Raw genomic sequence first — 12,114 nt, 5'->3', positions numbered from 1 at the left:
TCCTTGGCAGCTGTTTATTGAGTTTATAATCAAATGCTCCCTAGGGAGGAGCTCCATGAGCCAACAGGCTTGGCTGAATAGAGGTTTTGTCTGCCAAAGAGCTCTGATTTGATTGGCAAGCACAAAAGTCAAAGCCAAAATAGGCACCTAGTCAATGCTGGTTGATAATCAGGATCACAAGTCTCCTGGAGTTAGTGTAAGAAGTGAGAAGTAAGATAAAACTAAATTTTCCCCATCTGTCATAGCAGGGCACTCCAGTGGAAATTTTCAGCTATCCCCAAAATTTTGTCCAGCAGGTCCTGCTGTAATTAGACCAGCTGATAGGCATGGCTTGTACGCTCATTTGTGTTAATTAACATTAATGTGGATGAAAATCTGACCACTCCAGAGATCTCTAAAGGAATTCCTGCTGCAAAATAGGCCATTATTCATAGATAAAATACTTGTAAATAATCCATGTAGATACAGGAGGCTTTTAGAACATCACAAACCACTTCCATGTGTGCTATAAAGTGGATACTTTCCGTTTTTGAATCTAAGAGGTTATTAAGATTTTCCACTTTTGAATCTAAGAGGATATTAAGATTTTTCCAAGTAAAAAATCTCACCTCAAGATTTCAGAAAACATTATATACACACAACCGTGTTTGTATTTGCTTTGACACACCGGAGATCACAATCCTAAATTTGGCTAAGATTCCTTTTATTCATTTCAATGGATTTCTAATCTCATGTGGCTTAGTCTGGCAGGACTTAAAACTGTTACCTTTGATGGTTGGCCCTTAAAATCAATTTTTATATTGTAGCCCATATGAGGCCAGCACTGTCCATGGTACATAAAGTGCCAATAAAGAGGTGAACCAATCTAAATAAAGCCCTTTGGGAATAATGCTAATTAAGATCAATGAGTTAGAGAAGATTCCATACAAATATGTGCAAGGGGTTTGTGTACAACTATCAGTTGGAAAGAAACTGGAATGGGTGGAATTCATAGCATTTATTAGAATGATTTCCACACACATTCACAAAAAAAAGAATAAATTTGTCAGAATTGTTGGGGAAAGATGCTACTGGGTGGAAGATCTTCCTTATTAAATTGAAAATAAAATTGAATACGTCCACTATTAAGCGTTTAAGACATGTATCTTGCCTTGACTATGACCTACAGTCATTGCTGGAGACATTAGTAAAACTCTGGACAAATGTTGAAACAAATTAGATTTTTTCTCAGGAGGAAGACAGGATGCTGAAGGAATGCTTTTAGGGTGAAAAACCAGCTGGGGGAGATCAAAGTTGTTAAAGAGTGTGAGATTTTAAAGCATCTTGCACAATGGGCAGATGAAGCAAAAAATAGTTTACAACAATCACACAAATGGACGCCCTGACATGATGGAAGTTAATCTTTTGTTGGAGAAATGTAGACAAATTAATAAGGGAAAGCATGTGCTGCACCAGAAAAATAATGGTAAAATCTGAAATGAGATGAAAGCACAATGTGAGATTTACCAAAGTGACTGCTTGTCACTTCTGCCATTTGTTATCTTCCTGTTTCAGCTTCATTTCATAAGAGAAAAGGCTATTTAATGATTCAAAAAGGGGAAAGAAGTGATTGCAGAACTGTTTTAGACATATGACCTGAAGTTGTAGGGCTGGAATAAGGTAGAGGTAGATTCTTTGAATTACTGTCTGAATATTTTTGCATATTTTAGAGCAAGAACCTGTCAGGAGGATGGGGAGGAAGGTAGCAGTCCATGAGATAATGCACACAGTTGGGCTTCGTGTGTTTATTGTAAGGCTGGAGGCAAAGAGCTGACTGCAAATCATGAGGCTGAGGAACATAAGGGTATAATTATAATCTCTCTAAATATAATTACAGAAACAAAACCCCAAACTTGACTGACTAGGTCTTGGATCCAATTAGAAAAGAGCAGTACATTCCTTCTGGGCATCATTTTTTTAGATGGATGTAAGCAAAAGATACATGAACAGAAGAGATTAGGTAAAAAAATTGTTTGGAATAATGTGTCTTTGGGAAAGAACTGGTTGAATGTGTTTAAAATGTTCTTAAGCAAGAAAAAGAGAATAACTAACTTTAAGTGAAGTATTAAAAAACAGTAGAAAATGGAAAATGTTCACTTTATATTGCTAAACTATACTTACAAGTATAACTTCGTTTAATCTTCTTGAAATCACTCAATTTACAGCCAGTGGAAGAAGTGGACTTTTCTAGGGCACAATTCCTTTCATCCTAATGAAGACATCCAAATTAGGCCAGATGAATTACACTTGAGCAATGACTATGTCATCCCAATGAGTGCAGAGAACACTTAAATGCCTTCCTCATATGTAGATATCTGCATTTGTAGGCATTTCCAGTCATGGGATATGAATCTCATTCCAAGACTTTATTTAGGGTGGCACAGGAGGACACAAGTAAAGCAAAGCATTGGGTAAGAAAGGATTCCTAAAGTTAGATAGCCAGACCCAGATTCAAGTATTGGTACAAAATTGTCAGATAACAATATCAAACATCACCAAGTCAGAAGAGTTTCTCCCTAAGATATGGACTTCAAGAAAAAAGAAATATTAACAGTGTCAAAAATTTTCATGTAAAAAAAAGGGAGGGATTTTTCAGCCCTTCTTTCAATTTTTGTGAAGTGTGTGTTAGATTATGTATATAGTAAATATAAAAAAATAAAAGGGAAAAGTGTACTCCATCAAAACCTTTCCACATTGGTAGAAATGTTCATTTGACTATTTTTATTGAGACTAGCAAAATGTATCAGTGTCTTCAACAGGGGCCAAGGAACAGCTGGGTAATTAAAAACAAGAGCAGAAGAGCAATTTTTTTGGTATTTTGGGACTTAATGACATCCACCATGGCAAAACTATTTAAGATGGGATTGGATCCATGTTGTATTTTTTTTTCTCAGTATCTTTCCCATAGGAAGGAAAGAGATAAATGCAGCATCAGTAGGTGAGTCACAGCTTCCTAATCAATATTTTGGTTTCCATGTATGTGTAATTTTTCTGTCTCACTCCCTCTCTTCCCCCAAAATGCAGAAGTAATCCTTTAGGAGAGACAAGCAGCCACCATATCAAAAAGAAATCTGGGAAAAGGTTGTGCAACTGTCAGATTCGTGCAGCCACACTTGATTTCTATTATTATTTTGGAAAAAAAAAAACAGAGATGTACTTAAAATCTTTATAAATGGGAAAGTTTTCTTGTGTTTGGAATCCATTAGGCATTTGATGCAAACTAGATTTGCAGCAGAAAATGAATAGAGCAGGATTTAACACCTTGAAAATTGAAGTGTAGGAAACAAATCAATGGATGCCTGTGGAGTGGTCTTCCTCTGGAAATGAGAACAATTCAGTGCTGCAGTAAATTAGACCAGATTATTTCAGTGAATAGAACTTTATTGCAAATGTCTTCTCTTGTTTTGTTAGTAAATAGCTTGCAATTGGTTGTGATACCCTATAACTATTCTGGGTGCATTATTCAAAAGAATTTGCCAAACAGATGCACTTTTAAGAAATTTCCAAGTTCTGAATCACTTGGTAGCTGCTTCTAAAAAGCTGTACAACAAAAACAATCTCTCACATACTTAATCTGGGATTAATGGAATATATTGAAAACTGGTCTGGGAGAAAAGCCACATTCACAAGAATGTCTGCAATTTATTCTGGTGGTTGCTCTCAAATATTTCTGACACCTGATAAGGCCACAAATATTGAAATAAAAAGAAAAGAGAGGAAGAAATGTTTATTTTTCATACTTAAATTTAATATTTCTAGAAAAAATAAAATATGCTTTTAAAATTATCAGCCAGAAATGAGCAGGAAAATGAAATTTCCTTTCGGGAAGGGAAACGGAATCTTGCGATTTCAATGGGGACCATGAGAGGAATCTTTGGTGCAAGTCCCTGCACTTGATGACATGCCATGCCTTTTGATGGCTTGGACTTTGGGAAAGATTTTTTTCTTTTTTTTTTCTTTTTTTTTTCTTTTTTTGAAGCATCCATGCCATGTCTTTTATATTCTCCCCTCCAAGTTGTGTCTTCCTCCTTGACTTTTCCCTTGCTTTTGACACGTCTGTGAGCTTAGTTTTGGCATCTTTTGGGTTTTTTGCACTGCTCTGTTATAATCCCGCTCCATTTTTTTAGTCACTAAATTGCCCAAATTTCCCAATTTTCTTTTTTTTCTCCTCCAATTGCAATTCCTTTGGTGATATCTCCATTCCAGCCTGTTTCTAAGTCCTTCTTTTCTCTTTTGGCCTTCAGCGGGGATCACTTTTGGCAAGCTTTGCTCCTTGTGCCTGCAAGTACTGGCATATGGGAAAGATTCCAGACTTTTTTTTTTTTCAAGTATCCATACCATGTCCCTCCTATATTCCCCTCCAAGTTGAGTCTCCCTCCTTGACATTTTCCCTGCTTTTGCAACCTCTGTGAGCTTAGTTTTGGCATCTTTTGGTTTTTTGCACTGCTCTGATATAATCCCGCTCCATTTTTTTAGTCACTAAATTGCCCAAATTTCCCAATTTTCTTTTTTTTCTCCTCCAATTGCAATTCCTTTGGTGATATCTCCATTCCAGCCTGTTTCTAAGTCCTTCTTTTCTCTTTTGGCCTTCAGCGGAGATCACTTTTGGCAAGCTTTGCTCCATGTGCCTGCACTTACTGGTATATGGGAAAGATTCCTGTATTTTTTTTTTAATTTTTTTAAGCATCCGTGCCATGTCTATTATATCTTCCCCCCCAAGTTGAGTCTTCCTCCTTGACTTTTTCCCCTGCTTTTGCAACATCTGTCAGCTCAGTTTTGGTGTCTTTTGGTCCTTTGCAATGCAGCTCCTTTCCTCCCGGACCATTTCTTGAAGACACTAACACTCTCGATTTTCTGTGTTTTTTGGCGTTTTTTTCACTCGCACTTCATTTGATCCTATCTCCTTTCCAGAGTGTTTGCAAGCCTTTCTTTTTAGGTTCGCAAGATTCCGTTTCCCTTCCCAAAAGGTAATTTCATTTCCTTTCGGGAAGGGAAACGGAATCTTGCGATTTCAATGGGCACCATGAGAGGAATCTTTGGTGCAAGTCCCTGCACTTGATGACATGCCATGCCTTTTGATGCCTTGGACTTTGGGAAAGATTTTTTTCTTTTTTTTTTTCCTTTTTTTGAAGCATCCATGCCATGTCTTTTATATCCTCCCCTCCAAGTTGTGTCTTCCTCCTTGACATTTCCCTTGCTTTTGCAACGTCTGTGAGCTTAGTTTTGGCATCTTTTGGGTTTTTTGCACTGCTCTGATATAATCCCGCTCCATTTTTTTAGAGTCACTAAATTGCCCAAATTTCCCAATTTTCTTTTTTTTCTCCTCCAGTTGCAATTCCTTTGGTGATATCTCCATTCCAGCCTGTTTCTAAGTCCTTCTTTTCTCTTTTGGCCTTCAGCGGGGATCACTTTTGGCAAGCTTTGCTCCTTGTGCCTGCAAGTACTGGCATATGGGAAAGATTCCAGACTTTTTTTTTTTTTTCAAGTATCCATACCATGTCCCTCCTATATTCCCCTCCAAGTTGAGTCTCCCTCCTTGACATTTTCCCTGGCTTTTGCAGCCTCTGTGAGCTCAGTTTTGGCATCTTTTGGTTTTTTGCACTGCTCTGATATAATCTCGGTCCATTTTTTTAGAGTCACTAAATTGCCCAAATTTCCCAATTTTCTTTTTTTTCTTCGCCACTTGCAATTCCTTTGGTGATATCTCCATTCCAGCCTGTTTCTAAGTCCTTCTTTTCTCTTTTGGCCTTCAGCGGGGATCACTTTTGGCAAGCTTTGCTGCTTGTGCCTGCAAGTACTGGCATATGGGAAAGATTCCTGTTTTTTTTTTTTAATTTTTTTAAGCGTCCATGCCATGTCTATTATATCTTCCACCCCAAGTTGAGTCTTCCTCCTTGACTTTTTCCCCTGCTTTTGCAACATCTGTCAGCTCAGTTTTGGTGTCTTTTGGTCCTTTGCAATGCAGCTCCTTTCCTCCCGGACCATTTCTTGAAGACATTAACACTCCCGATTTTCTGGGTTTTTTGGCATTTTTTTCACTTGCACTTCATTTGCACTCCTTTCCAGAGTGTTTGTAAGCCTTTCTTTTTGGGTTCGCAAGATTCCATTTCCCTTCTCAAAGGGAAATGAAATTTCCTTTGGAATCCAGCCTGTTGGTGACTGACCTCCAGTTGTTCCTTGAAAACCAGTTTCTCTGCAGGTTTACCTCTCCCCAGTTCAATAACTTACTTGTTTCTTTGTGAATATATTTACAAAGCTGTGTTTTCCTTCTGCAGGTTCTTTTCTACTTTCTTTGGTTAAGTGAAATGTCCGAGCTTCAGTGAAGGGAGTGGTGAGGATGTGTCCCCCAGGGTCATGCCTGCTGCTGGGAAATGCAGATGTGACTGCAGAAACAATACTCTGTACTGTCTTTGGAATGATTCCGCTGCTCCTGGAGCCACAGTCTGCTCTTCATTTTTCCTTCCTGCACCTTTTTAGGTTTTCAGCTGTCTCCTGCACATAGCTCCTTTCCCTGGGACAGTGGACAATGTGGGGGACAGGGAAAACCAATGCACATGACCCTAAGCAGGCTTTAAAAACTTACACAAAGTTCTTGCTTTCATTGCTTTCATTCTGCTGATTCCCCAGACTGAAATAATTCTGTTTTTCTCATCATTCCTGTCCTTTTATGAACTACTAAATAATTTCTGGTCAATTCCAAACTATTTTACTACCATGCCCCAAAGAATTATAACTACTCATTCCTTCATCTCTCCAAAGGCAACACAAGATCCAAGTAGCTCAGTAGATCACAAGAAAGCTTTTTGTGGTATGGGATGGTCAAACAATGAAAACTTGTGCTTATGAAACTGTCATTACTTTCTTCCTCAAAGAAATGATTCAATGATTCAAAATGCACAGACTGATGGGCCCTGTGATTATATTGTCTTCATCAAATCCACCCTGAAGCAAGAAAAGAAAAGCTAATGGATCATATAAAATGAAACAGTAAAGTCACATAAATGCAAGCAACATTTCTTTCCTTTTAAGCCATTAATGTTGAATACCACAATATATCAATTCATATTTTTCCTTTACTACATTCCGAATGAAATCCCCTCCCTTGCTCTGAATGAGGTAAAGTTCTTTGCTTTTCAGGATGCTCATGGATTATCAAATGATCTATAGAAGATAAATTAGGTTAGAATAGAAAATATATATTGAGTTATAAATCCAGTATTTTGACCTAAATAGTGTGAATCTTTTTATAAGCAAAAATTTTAAAAGCTGTACATTTGTACATAAATGATATCAGAGCATGATAGTTTATATAAATTATTTTATATTTTCTTGAAGCAGTAAGATAAATGTAGTATATGTCTGTGGATAGAAACTCTAAATGTTTATGTTAATACTCTTTTAAAAAGTGATTCCAGAAAAAGTGGGGGGAAAAAAGTAATACACTGTGATTTTCATATCAGGTTGCATTTTGTGCATGACATATGTTTGTGGCTGTGCATGCATATTAATGGAGCACTATGTAGTACAAGAGCTTTGGTGAGCATTCTCTCTTGAATGATTGTATCCCTGGTTTTAAATCCATGGAAAATCAATCTCCAAATTTTGTTTACAAGTTGTATTTCAACTTGCAAATGAATATCTCTTTTTTCAGACTTTTCAGGAGATTGTGTCACTGTTGTAACTGCAAGCTAAGGCTGATCTTCAGATATTAATTTTTTAAAAGTTTTTCTTTTTAGTCCTTCTTACACTTTGTTAGTACAAACACCATGCTCTGTAACTGATTTTATTTTTAGAGGGAGGCTGTTTGTGAGACAACTGAAGAGTAATTAATTGGACAAAATACAGACAAGATCATATCCAGCCTTACCAAGCAACCCCTTGGATACTTCATACTCCTTTCCGCAAACAGGATGCTTTTAGATAGTTGGAGTATCTAAATCATAGGATATAAGATAAATAGAAATTATATATAATGATATATAATCATTTCTAAACAAGAATCTTCCACAGGACACCTTCCACCATCCCAGGTTGCTCCAAGCCCCATCTTGGGCCTGGCCCTGGACACTTCCAGGGATCCAGGGGCAGCCACAGCTTCTCTGGGCACCCTGTGCCAGGGCCTCCCTGTCGCAGATATCTTCTCATGTAAAATCCTTCCCTTAGGATTTTTTCTTCCTGAGAAGCTGAGAGGCCTCAGGGACAAAATGTAAACAATGATTGTCTGCTGCTGTGGAATGCATCAGGTGGATCTGTGATTGGTCCATGTTGGATGTTTATAGTTAATAGCCAATCAAGGCCCAGCTGTCTCAGACAGCTGTTATCATTCTTTCCTTTCCATTCTTACCTTAGCTAGCCTTCTGAGAAACTTTTTCTTCTATTCTTTTAGTATAGTTTTAATGTAAAATATATAATAAAATAATAAATCAAGCCTTCTGAAATATGGAGTCAAATCTTCATCTCTTCCCTCATCCAAAGACCCCTGTGACCACCGTCACACATCCCCACCCTCACAGGGAAGAATTTTTTTCCCAAGATCCAATCTAAACCTGTCCTCTTGTTTAAAGCCATTCACCCTTTGTGCTGTCACACAAAGTCACACTTAGGACTTGTCCCAAGTCCCTCTCCAGCTCTCCTGGAGCCCTTCAGGCCCTGGAAGGGGCTCTGAGATCTCTCCGGAGCCTTTTCCTCTCCAGGCTGAACACCAGCAGCTGCCTCACCCTGCCAGCCCCCCTGTACCATGGAAATGTGCATTTGAGTCCTGGAAGAAAATGGAGAATTTGATGATGCACCAGGATGAAAGCACACTCAGATAGGAGGACAGAGGATTATTATTGGTTGTCTTTCTTCCATTTGCATGGCCCGTGTGAAAGGATGTGGTGAACAATGAACATTTCTAAAGACTTCTTGTCACCTTAAGGACATTATTTGCTTATTTGGGTCTAAATGTATGTATTTATGTGCAGAAACAGCTATCAGCTTTTTCCATTGAGTGCATTTCTATTGTATGTCTTTAGTGCAGGACTGGTCTCATGTGTTATCTTAAACCGTGTCATTTCCTAAACTATTCTCTGCTGACTGTGAACCTAGAGAGAAGGAAAAAACCCAAAATAATGCAAATAAATAGGTTGGGGTGTTTTTTACTCATGATAGTCAGTGGTAAATCCATTTTGCACATTTTTAAACTTGTTCAGAGATTCCAGTTTCAGTGTTATATGATGTTATATCAGTGTTCTCAGACGTTGCTGCACTGCAGAAATAAGTCTCAGTCAGCTGAATGACTGTGAGGGAGAATATTACATGAAATAATTCCAAAGGAGAATGATAAACTTTGCATTTTCAGATGCAAGCAAAGTGATGGTTTGATGAAATGGTATCAGTACTACAGGAACCTCCAAGGGCCCCATCAGCAGCCACAAAAGGGACTTTAAAAAGACTGCAGTAATTGCCTGCAAAGAACTGTGTGATCATTAACTGTTAACCTGAAACTTCAGTCATGTTTTATTTTACCCATGAGTGCTTTTTTCTCTTTCAGAGGGAGCTCTGCTATATTGTAAATCTTACTAGAAAAATTCCCTCAACCTTGCTGGTGCTGTGGTATGAAACTCCACCTGCTCTCTGGCCAAACGTGGCCTGGCCATTGCTGGCACAGTGGCATAAAATCATCACTTTGCAATGTAATTGGAAGGATTTCCAAGAATAATATGGGAAATTTTTTTCTGAATCATGAGGAGGAAAAAAAAAAACCCAAACAAACCTGGGAGTGATTTTTGAACCAAGTAAAAAAAAAAAAAAAATAGGCTCTTTCAGGCTCTTTAAACTGTATTATACAGTTATCCCCCACACCCTCAGCCTTAGCATGCATTTGTCACAATTTTTAAGCAATGTGAAACTATAAGTTTGTGTCCTGGAAAATTTCTTGCCAGGGTAGCAGGTGTATAGGCAGCACAAATACACAAATGCACACAGGGAAGCTGGAGTTTCTATAGGAGCTCTGTTTCTCCCATCAACATCGATGGGGGTGGCAATTCTCTGAATTTTTCTGCAGGTCTAATTAGCTGAAATGGGTAACATATTTAGGTAATAGCACTGCCATTAGCTCAGGAGCTGCCACATTTGCTGGAAATGTGATTATCTCCTGGTAAATGTGCTCTCTGTATCAGGGATAATTATGCCCTTGTAGGATGCAATATAATAATTTGCTTTATAACCTAAGGATGACAAGCATGGGCTTTGCTGTCTCCTTTGCAAAAGTTACTGCAGAAATTCAGATTCCTACACAAAAATGTCCACCAGCACTGCCACACTATTGAAAATGGGTAAATAAAGTCATCTTCAGTTGTCTTAGTCTCTAAAAGGGAGGACGAAGGTTGCTGAATAAAAAAGTTTGTGAGAAAGTGTAGATGAATTGTTTGAACTCAGGTTTCATGAAAAGATGAAATATTAACCCAGATTTGGGGTTTGATGCCCAGGATGGGTATCCTGTGGTGTATTTTTGGGGTTTTTTTTTTCAGATAGCTTAAACGTAGGTAGTCATTTCATTAATCTTTATCATATGGGACAGAATATCTTTGTCCTCACCATTTCCTGGACCTGGATAATCAATATCCAGTGGGTTTTGATGCCTAAAAAATGACTAAAGCATAATTACACAAAAAATTGGAATGGAAGCTGAGCTAAAGTTTGAAGTCTTGTCTTATTGCTTTTGGACTCTGAGTTCATAGGTTCTCAGAGATGGATTAGAGAGGGGAAAAATGTAGGAAATAAAAATAGATTATTAATACAATAGATTTAAACATGGACTAAGTGAAAATGGAGTAGAGACATTTTTGATTGCTGCAATTAGCAGAATTATGGAGACGCCATAATTTATCTCTGGGGGGAGCCTGGATGTAGATGTTCTACTGCAGAACAGTCCTGAACAGGACTTAGCATAAACCTTCTACTTGCTTTTCTTACATTTTTCCTATTGAAAATAAAGTGATTTGCAGAAGCTGGAAGTATTTTATAGTCTGAATTCACATCTCTGTCTGCTGTGAAAACCCTGTGGTTCTAAGGTTGGAAAGAACTTCTTGTACTGCTGCTCTCATACAATGTTCATATCACTGAGCCTTTCTTAGACACTGGATGAAAGAACAAACAGAAATAATCTCATGAATATGCATTTCATAATTTATAATGCATATTTTAAAATAGAAATAGGGCCTAAGCTCCATGATCTTACCATTAGAACAGACTGAACAGGTGTGACTGTGGTCACAAGGGTTTTCAGGATGAAGAAGAGACGAGAATGTTGACTCCATGATCAGAAGGCTTGATTTATTATTTTATGATATATGTTACATTAAGACTATACTAAAAAGCAATAGAAAGGAAAAGTTTCTTCAGATGCTAGCTAAGCTAAGAATAGAAAAGAATGAATAACAAGGATCTGTGTCTCAGACAGAGCAAGAGCCAGCTCTGCCATGAGTGGTCAAGAAATCCAAACACCCACAGGAGACCAATCACCTGTTGCATTCCACAGCAGCAGATAACCATTGTTTACTTTGGTTGCTGAACTGCAGCTTGTCACAAGGAAAAATCCTAAGAAAGGATTTTTCATGAAAGATGTCTGCGACATGTCACCTTTTTTTATTTAGTTAAATTAAAAGGAAAAAGTGTTTGTAATTTTCTCTGCTGTACTCATGCCGAAGAAAAAGACAAACACTTGACAGGTTATCTGTTGCCAATCAAACTCCACTCAAGTGCTCCTGTGGAATGCACTGGGAATTTCTTCACCTGTAGAACATAAAATTCTATCATATTACTAAAACAATTCTATAATATAAGAAAATGCAAAAACAATGCAAAGAAAATTCAAGTCCAAGCAGCTGAGTTTCAGGAAAAGTCCATGGCTTGAAGATGTTCCTCTTTGCCATATCTGAAAGTTTCTTTTGGTCCTGAAACAGGCTTGCTACAGAAAAAGGTCCATCAATATTTATCAAAAGTCCATTGACAGTCTTCAAACAATTTTGAGAAAATTATAAAATTTCTGAAATGTCTTGCCACAGCCCTTCATTGAACAACTTGGGCTGAAGC

The sequence above is a fragment of the Molothrus aeneus genome, chromosome 4 (assembly GCF_037042795.1).
Source record: "Molothrus aeneus isolate 106 chromosome 4, BPBGC_Maene_1.0, whole genome shotgun sequence".
In the NCBI taxonomy this organism is placed as follows: Eukaryota; Metazoa; Chordata; class Aves; order Passeriformes; family Icteridae; genus Molothrus; species Molothrus aeneus.
The sequence above is the reverse complement of the archived record's forward strand: the minus strand, read 5'-3'. Positions refer to the sequence as shown.